Genomic DNA, 9,208 nt, shown 5'->3' with positions numbered 1-9,208 from the left:
GCATCAGGATTGTTTGACCTGGGGGGGAGGGATTTCCGGGGTGGGCATGGCCAGCTCGTAGTCACTCCTGTTGGGGGGACCTGTGGTGGCCAAGTGCTAAGGCAGGACTTCTCTCAGACCCTCCCTCATTATAATCTTCCTTCCCTTTTCTTTTTCCTTCCCTCTTCCTTCCCCACTTTCCTCATTTTTCTTTCCTTGCTCTCTTCTTGTCTTTCCTTCTTTGTCTTTCTTCTTTCCCTTTCTCCTTTCCTGTCCATTCTTGGATGCTCAAAGACAAAAGAGGAAACATTTATTTTGCTTTTAGTTTCTTTTTCTAATCCTCTGCCAGTGAAAATGGAGCTTGGGGGGTGGAGGCCACATTTTCGCTGGCGGAGGAGTGCAGGCGGCCGTTGCAGCTGAAAACGGGGCCTGGTAGGGCTACACGCTTCCCTCCCGAGCTCTGTTTTCGCTGGCAGAGGCATTGTGGGCCAGTCCGATCTGTTCCCCACAGGCCAGATCCAAGCACCCTTCAGTTTGACGCCCCTGATCTAGTTCCTCCGATTGGGCAGTCCGTCGTATACACCTCTGGCAACCTCATTCCGTTTTCCTTTCATATTAACCCAAATGCATTCAAGGAGGTTTTCTTCATTTTTTTATTTTTTGCATTTCTACAAAGGTGCAGCTGCTTAAGTGCAACTCCACCTCCACCTCTTTTTATTAGGTGTTTTGAAAAATTTAAATCCTCCTGAATTTCATCCCACCAGTAACGGCAGAAATCTCATCTTTGCTCTCGTGTTCTGGGACGTCAGGTTCCCTCTGTTTCTTCTTCATACTTTGGGTGTTGATGTGTAGGCATCTCCTCCCTTTTTTATTCTCCCTGTGTTTCCTTCCTACACCTGCATTAGTCCCGGAGGGTTGAGAAAATAATTTCCAAAGAACTTGGCTCACAAACAGTTTATTCAACAACTTTATTTTCTCTCTCTACTCCAAGATCTCTGTTCTTTCGAATGAATTTGGCAGCTCTTTGACTTCTCAGAGGGAAGGGAAAGAATTCAAACTCTTTGCTTCCTTTCCCCACTTGCCCTTCCCACAAATCACAAGAGACACACTTCAAAAACAATAAATTAGCGATACCTTCAAGTATAGCAGCCAAGGTGATCCCTGCAACAGCTTTTCTTCTCCTGCTCTGCCCCATCCTGGAGGAAGGGAAGGGCCTGGCCTTCTCCACCAGCTGACCTTCCCCTCTGCAGCAGAGAAGCGGAGTGGGGCTTTGGCCTCGCGGCACGGAGACCCTTACTGTGGCATGAAGCAAAGGGTGGGGCTGTTTGCCCCAGCAGCCGCCACGTCTCCCTCACTGCCCACGGACTCTGAGGAGAAAGGCTTTCCGGGTGTGGCTATGCCCAGAAAGGGGGATTTGGGACCCTTTGAACCCTCAGGGCACGTCCTCTACCACTGGAGGCTTTGTAGGATGCGATCAAAGATGCTTTTGCTGAGAAGACAATTTGGGATATTCTCAACCAGCAAGGTGAACAATCCCCCATCTCGGTCCTTCCGTTCATCAAGCTGGCCATTCGATGGACGGGATGGAGACAGGGAAGCAGAGCCAGCCCTTCCCTGTAGTTGCCAGGGTTTCTGAGCTGCTGCAGTTGGGTTCCCATGACCACAAGTGATGGGTTTCTCCTCCACCAAGAGCCCGGATCCTTTGGCTCAAGATACAGGTTGCATGAAGGGCCCTTTTCCTCCCAACAGTGGGAGGCTCCCTCATAGGTTTATTTTTGGGGGAAAAGGCACCCTTAAAACACAGCCAGCTGGGTTCACTGAGTTGTGCAGATGGCCTGGACTGGTTCCCATTGAGGCCTTTGGGCCCCACACATTGGGCAAAGGCGTCCTTGATCTAGTCCAGGTCTAGGATCATGGGGTTATCGGGGTCTCCCTTCTCAACCTTTTCTGTGGTCTTGGTCTGCAGTTCGGGACAGTTCTGGGCGGCAGCAAAGAGACCAGACTAGAGAGGATCGAAAACACACTGGGGACCTTGGCGTTTCTTGAGAGGTTTTTCCAATCTTTCTGAGATGTTCAAAAGGCAAAAGAATCCGAAGTTGGGGAGCATCAATTGTAACCAATGCATTTGCTCCGCGGGGCCCGCTCTACTCCTCCTCCTCTTGGGCGGTGCCTCTTTCCTGCATCTGCCACCATCCTCCATCCTCCTGCAGGGGAGAAAGAGAAGACTGTCACGGCTGCATCCCCTTCCCCGCAGGGGAGGCCCAGGCCCAAGCCCCCGCCTTCCACGGGCCTCCCAGGCATGCTCCAGGCAGGCTCAGCCTCCTGTCTCCCTCCCCGCCCAATCCCCCAGACTAGGCCTTGGGCTCCCGGGCCTGCCTTCTCCAGAGAGACCCTCCCGGACTTCAACTCCCAGCATTCCCTGCGCCCAACCTGCATCATCCCAGCTTCTCTGTCACCGATTCAGGCAGCTTCCCTCGGTGACCGTTTTACTTCCGGAAGTGGAAGCTTCATAAGCTCCACCTTTTCCTTCGGAGGGACCGCCCCACGTAGTCTTCCTGCCAATCGACACCCGCCCCGCAGAGACCATTCAGCGTCCTTCTTCCTCCAACCAGCCAGATGGTGCCTGTGTGGTGTCGATAGTTATTATGGTTACCAGTGGAGGGGTGGCCTCCGCCTTTCAGGCCCGTCTCGGGGTCTCCGCCCTTTTCCTCCTCCCTGCATTGCCCTCCAGGCAGCCACCTTTCCCGGGCTCCCCCTGAGCTCATCCCTTCTGCAGCCCCGGAGCCCCCCGGCCTTTCCCCGCCGTCTCAAGGGGAAGCCGCGCAGGGACCGGGCATGGCTGCTCCGCGGGGCCTGCACTCCTCCTCTCGGGCGGCACCTCTTTCCTGCATCCGCCCCCATCCTCCGTCCTCCTGCCGGGGAGATAGAGAAGAGGGTGTCGCCTGCGTCCCCTTCCCTGCAGGGCAGGCCCAGGCCGAAGACCCCGCCTCTTGCGGACCCGAAAGAGACCCCCCCAGACTGCGACTCCCAACATTCCCTGCGCCAAACTGCAACATCCGGGCTCCTCTTTTGGCGATTCAAGCCGCTTCCCTTGAAATTTAAGATCCAGTCTCCCCCCCACCCCCCACCCTGTATTGCGGCAGGCGGAGAACAGGGGCTCTTCTGGGGCTGCGACCTTATAGCAGACTATAAAGGGGACCCAGTTTGGTCCATGGATTAAGGCACCAGGGTAGAAAGCAAGAGACCCGGAGTTCAAGTCCCTCTTTCGGTGCAGCCCACCTCACAGGGTTGTTGTTGGGGGAAGAGAGGAGGGGGGCGCGTTGCACGTTTCATTACTTCCTAGCTAACATCATAGTTGCTGGAAGGGTGTGGGGGCCTCAGGGAGCTAAAAAGTCCCCTCATTTGAACCCTGAGCTACAAATATTCTCCTATTTTGTTTTAAAACAAAGGAAAATATCTGCCTGATTTGTAAAAATCAGTCCAGGATTCTAGTAAATAACAGCCTACAACTCGCAAATGTGTTTTTAGGAAACATCTATATAGCCTCCATTTCATCCAGGACAATTCTTGTTCCTAGGCAGAAGAACTAGGAATTCATGAAGAAAAGGAGACCATCTCCAGTTAAAGAGGAGCTAAGGAGGAGAACCTCCTGCCAATGGTTCCTGCTAGTGAATTTCCTCATAGAAGTCAGTAAAGAAATGATGAAACCATGAAATACATTGAGTGCTTGTGAAGCGCAAACAGAAAACATTGATTCTGGATTAAATTCCACACGTGACCAATTTTTGTGTCAGTCTTTCCCAGCTGGGTTTGTGTCTTTCCTGAAAGTTGCAGATGTATTTAGAGACACTCGGAATATTCTGTTGTGTAGTTGCTGAAAAAGCAAGTTCTCACATACCAAATAAGGAGAATTCATCAAGAAGGGGAAAACAAGCATTCTTACCCTTTAAAAAAAGGTATAGACTGCCATGTTAATATGTCATTTTAAGTTAGCCATTTAAAAGGTGCCAGTCCGTGGGTGGAGGGCTACATCGCAGGGCACACTGGCCTGGGCAGCAGCAGCAGGAGGAGCCCCCTCCAAAGGGGGAGGGGGTGGAGGAGGAAAATATGTATGTGTGTCAACTGGAGCATCAGGTTTCCAAGGGCTGAAAAAAAGTCCAAATATGCAGGGGTCAGTATTGGAGGGGATTTCCCCCTCTGCTGCAGTTTTCCAAAGGGGCCCTTCAGAAAGGAGGAGGGATGAGAAAGGAGAAGATGAATCCATGTGTGTGTGTGTGTATGTGTGTGTGTGGGGGGGTCCTGTGGAGGGGCTGGCAAGGCAGCTGGGGGGGAGGGCCTGGCTGACTTAATCCTCTTACTGTCTCTACGATGTATTTTGCAGTTATCGTTCATGACAGTTGGATATATTGCCCCCAAACTGTACAGGTAGTACTAACTAGATCTACAATCAGAATTGAATCAAAAATTTCTGTTCTTGACAGTTGCTGCACCCCATTTTTTGCCATAATTGGCAGCTCATATCCTACAGTTGTGAAGTGAGTTGTGAAGTTGTTATGTGAATCCTCCAATGACTTTGTGGGACACCAGATGTGAAAGATACCAATACTGATGACGTGACTCTGGGACAGCGCAGCCGTCACAAATACATGCCAGTGGCTAAACGCCTGGATTTTGACCACATGGATGCTGGAACAGTTGTAAGTGTGAAAACTGGTCAAGGCCACTTTTTTTAGTGCTGCTATAACTTCACTAAGTCACTAAGCAAATAGTTGTAGGTCAAGGACTATTTGTACAGTGTTTTAAAAATAATCCAAAATAGCCCCCAAATTGGAACCCAGAGGTCAAACTTTTCCTGCAACAAATCTGCAAAACTAGCCCAATTTGGTAGAAAAATTGTTCACGTGTCCACACTGTTTCCCACTCGCATTTCAACTCAATCCCCAAACTGTCCTCCTAGACTCGGTTTGGCTTTTCAAGGAAAAGAAAATGCCATTGTTGATCTTTACCCTGATGTTCTCCTCAATAAAGTTCAATAAAGTTTTGCAAACTCAGAAGATATAAATATGGGAATTCTCAAATTCAAAATAAAATGTCTCATCCCACTGAAGAACTTTCCGTCCCAGAAACTCAACTGGTTTCTAATCAGCTAGAAACGATGCCTGACCAGGTTGTGCAGGATTGTCTGGGACACAACACATCCTCTCCACAACTGCTGGGAAGAGGCTCTGCGGTATCCGAAGCAGCACATTAGATTCAGTCAGTTTTCTTCCATATGAAGAAGTATCCACCTTGTGAACTCCCAAGTCTCTTGTTATGTAATCTAAATGGGCTGTGATTAATGTGTACGTAGCATATGTATGGGTATATCTATATTCTTTTGAGAGCAGGCCTCAGAATTCCATTCTTTAACTTCAGTCTAACAATCGGAGCAGCCCTCAACTGCAGCTCTTGGATCAGGGATCAGATGGACAGATGGACATCAGATGGACAGATGGACATCCAGACTCATACAAGGCCTCCCGCCCCTTCCAGGACAGCCTGCCCTGCTAGTTGCCATAAGAATGACCGACAGCAGTCAAACTCAGGCCTGGGACCCTGGGCATGGCCCTGGAAGACTAAAGGAATTTATTAAAAGAAAAAAATGTATTAAATTTATTAAAAGTGAAAGTTTTAATTAGATTTTATTACCTTTCTTACCAGGCATTTATGTGCTTCCTCTCCTGTGTGAATCCTTTGATGTTTATAAAGATGTCCCCTGTGACTGAAGCTCTTTCCACACTCCAGACATTTATGAGGTTTTTCTCCTGAGTGGATCCTTTGATGTGTATAAAGGTGGCTCCTCCGACTGAAGCTCTTTTCACACTCTAAGCATTTATGAGGTTTTTCTCCTGAGTGGATTCTTTGATGTGTATAAAGATCTCCACTCTGACTGAAGCTCTTTCCACACTCAAGGCATTTATGAGGTTTCTCTCCTGTGTGGATCCTTTGATGTCTATAAAGGTTTCCCCTCAGACTGAATCGCTTTCCACACTCAAGACATTTATGAGGTTTTTCTCCTGAGTGGATTCTTTGATGTGTATAAAGATTTCCCCTCTGATTGAAGCTCTTTCCACACTCAAGGCATTTATGAGGTTTTTCTCCTGTGTGGATCCTTTGATGTGTATAAAGAAGTCCCCTCTGACTGAAGCTCTTTCCACACTCCAGGCATTTATGAGGTTTTTCTCCTGTGTGGATTCTTTGATGTGTATAAAGATGTCCCCTCTTACTGAAGCCCTTTCCACACTCCAGGCACTTATGAGGTTTTTCTCCTGTGTGGATTCTTTGATGTGTATAAAGATTTCCCCTCAGACTGAAGCTCTTTCCACACTCCAGGCATTTATGAGGTTTTTCTCCTATGTGGCTCCTTTGATGTGTATAAAGATTTCCCCTCAGACTGAAGCTCTTTCCACACTCCAGGCATTTATGAGGTTTTTCTCCCGTGTGGATCCTTAGATGTGTATAAAGGCCGCTGCTATGAGTGAAGCTCTTTCCACACTCCAGGCATTTATAAGGTTTTTCTCCTGAGTGGATTCTTTGATGGTTATAAAGATGTCTCCTCTGACTGAAGCTCTTTCCACACTCCAGGCATTTATGATGTTTTTCTCCTGAGTGGATTCTTTGATGTTTATAAAGATCTCCCCTCTGACTGAAGCTCTTTCCACACTCAAGGCATTTATGAGGTGTTTCTCCTGAGTGGATTCTTTGATGTGTATAAAGATCTCCCCTCTGAGTGAATCTCTTTCCACACTCCAGGCATTTATGAGGTTTCTCTCCTGTGTGGATTCTTAGATGAGTTTGAAGGTTTCCGTTTCTTTTGAAGGTTTTTCCACATTCCGGGCACTGATGTTCCTTTCCTCCCTCCTGGATCCTTCGGTGCTTTGGGGGTCTTCCGAAGGAGCCTCCGCCTTCCAGGCCCGTCTCGGGGTCTCCGCCCGTTTCCTCCGCCCCGCATCGGGCTCCCCCTGGGCTCCTCCCTCCTACAGCCCTAGAGCCCCCCGGCCTTTCCCCGCCGTCTCCCGGGGAAGCTGTGCCGGGACGGGCTGGGCTGCTCCACGGGGCCCGCCCTCCTCCTCCTCCTCTCGGCTGGCGCCTCTTTCCTGCATCCGCCGCCATCCTCTGTCCTCCTGCAGGGAAGAAAGAGAAGAGGGTCATGGCTGTGTCCCCTTTCCCGCAGGGGAGGCCAGGCCCAAGCCCCCACCTCCCACGGGTCTCCCAGGTATGCTCCAGGGGGACACGGCCTCCTTCCCAGCTTCCTGTGTCCCTCCCCGCCCTCAAAACTAGGCCTCTGGCTCCCAGGCCTCTGGAGAGACCCTCCCGGACTTCAACTCCCAGCATCTCCTGCGCCCAACCTGCATCATGCTGGCTCTGTCACCAATTCAGGCGGCTCCCTCGTTGCCCTCTCTGTATTGATGCAGGCGGAGATCAGGGGCTCTTCTGGGGCTGCGACCTTATAGCAGTCTATGAAGGGGATCCAGTGATTAAGGCACCGGGTTGAAAGCAAGAGAGCAGAGTTCAAGTTTGAATCAGCCGCACTTTCAGTCTAGCCCACCTCACAGGGTTGTTGTTGGGAGAAAAGAGGAGGAAAGTGTCACCATTGGGAGAAGACCTTGTCTTCTTGCAGGCGTTCTCCTTTGTTTTGTTGCATATGTTCTCCACCTTATTTGTAAAAATAATAAAGGCAGGATCCCAATAAATACATAAACTCACTATGTGTGACTCACTCGTCTGTTTTAAATAGCAACTACATGGCCTCTATTTGATGCAGGAAAATTCTTGATCCTGGATGTCAAAATTCGGAATTCATGCAGAAAAGGAGACCATCTCCAGTTAGAGAGGAGCTAAGGAGGAGAACCTCCTGCCAATGGTTCCTGCTGGTGAATTTCCTCATAGAAGTCAGTAAAGAAATGATGAAACCATAAAATACATTGAGTGCTTGTGAAGCGCAAACAGAAAACATTGATTCTGGATAAAATTCCACACGTGACCAATTTTTGTGTCAGTCTTTCCCAGCTGGGTTTGTGTCTTTCCTGAAAGTTGCAGATATATTTAGAAACACTCGGAATACTCTGTTGTGTAGTTGCTGAAAAAGCAACTTCTCACATATCAAATAAGGAGCCTTTGTCAAGAAGGGAAAAACAAGCATTCTTAACCTTAAAAAAGAAGCATATACTGCCATGTTAAAAGGGCTAATATGTCATTTTAAGTTAGCCATTTAAAAGGTGCCAGTCTGTGGGTGGAGGGCTACATCGCAGGGCACACTGGCCTGGGCAACAGCAGCAGCAGGAGCCCCCTCCAAAGGGGGAGGGGGTGGAGGAGGAAAATATATATGTGTGTCAACTGGAGCATCCAAGGGCTCAAAATAAGTTGAAAAATACAGATATGCAGGGGTTAGTATTGGAGGGGATTTCATGTGAATCCGTCCGTGTTTGTGAGTGTGTGGGGTCTGTGGAGGGGCTGGTAAGGCAGTTGGGGGCAGGGCTGCGTGAATTAATCCTCTTACTGTCTTTGGGATGTATTTTGGGGTTATCGTTCATGACGGTTGGATATATTGCCCCCAAACTGTACAGGTAGTACCAACTAGATCTACAATCAGAATTGAGACAAAAATTTCTGTTCTTGACAGTTGCTGCACCCCATTTTTTGCCATAATTGGGAGGTCATATCCTACAGTTGTGAAGTGAGTTGTGAAGTTGTTATGGGAATCCTCCAATGCGTTTGTGGGACACCAGCTGGGAAGGTTACAAATGCTGATGATGTGACCCTGGGACAGCGCAGCCGTCATAAATACGTGCCAGTGACTAAACGCCTGGATTTTGACCACATGACCACAGGGATGCTGGAACAGTCGTAAGTGTGAAAACTGGTCAAGGCCACTTTTTTCAGTGTTGCTATAACTTCACTAAGTCACTTAGCAAATAGTTGTACGTCAAGGACTATCTGTACAGTGCTTTAAAAATAATCCAAAATAGCCTCCAAATTGGAACCCACAGAGGTCAAACTTTTTCCTGCAACAAATCTGCAAAACTAGCCCAATTTGGTAGAAAAACCGTTCAACTGCCCACACTGTTTCCAACTCGCATTTCAACTCAATCCCCAGTCAAACTCAGGCCTGGGACCCTGGGCATGGCCTTGGAAGACTAAAGGAATTTATTAAAAGAAAAAAATATATTAAATTTATTAAAAGTGAAAG

General features: G+C 48.7%; 1 protein-coding gene across 1 annotated transcript in view; it reads right to left on the bottom strand.

Moving 5' to 3' along the window:
* Positions 1-928: 928 nt before the first annotated feature.
* LOC148111760 (uncharacterized) overlaps positions 929-9,208 on the bottom strand; it is a 26,324-nt gene continuing 18,044 nt past the window's right edge. Inside the window, exons 3-5 of the mRNA XM_087879767.1 lie at positions 3,923-4,124; positions 2,410-2,602; positions 929-2,183 (exon numbers count right to left, since the gene is read on the bottom strand). The gene's annotated coding sequence lies outside the window, so the exon portion shown is untranslated. The remainder of the gene's footprint in view (positions 2,184-2,409; positions 2,603-3,922; positions 4,125-9,208) is intronic.

The sequence above is a fragment of the Pantherophis guttatus genome, chromosome 16 (genome assembly GCF_059756535.1).
Source record: "Pantherophis guttatus breed Tessera chromosome 16, ASM5975653v1, whole genome shotgun sequence".
NCBI classification, from domain to species: Eukaryota; Metazoa; Chordata; class Lepidosauria; order Squamata; family Colubridae; genus Pantherophis; species Pantherophis guttatus.
This window is presented reverse-complemented; position numbering and strand designations above follow the sequence as displayed.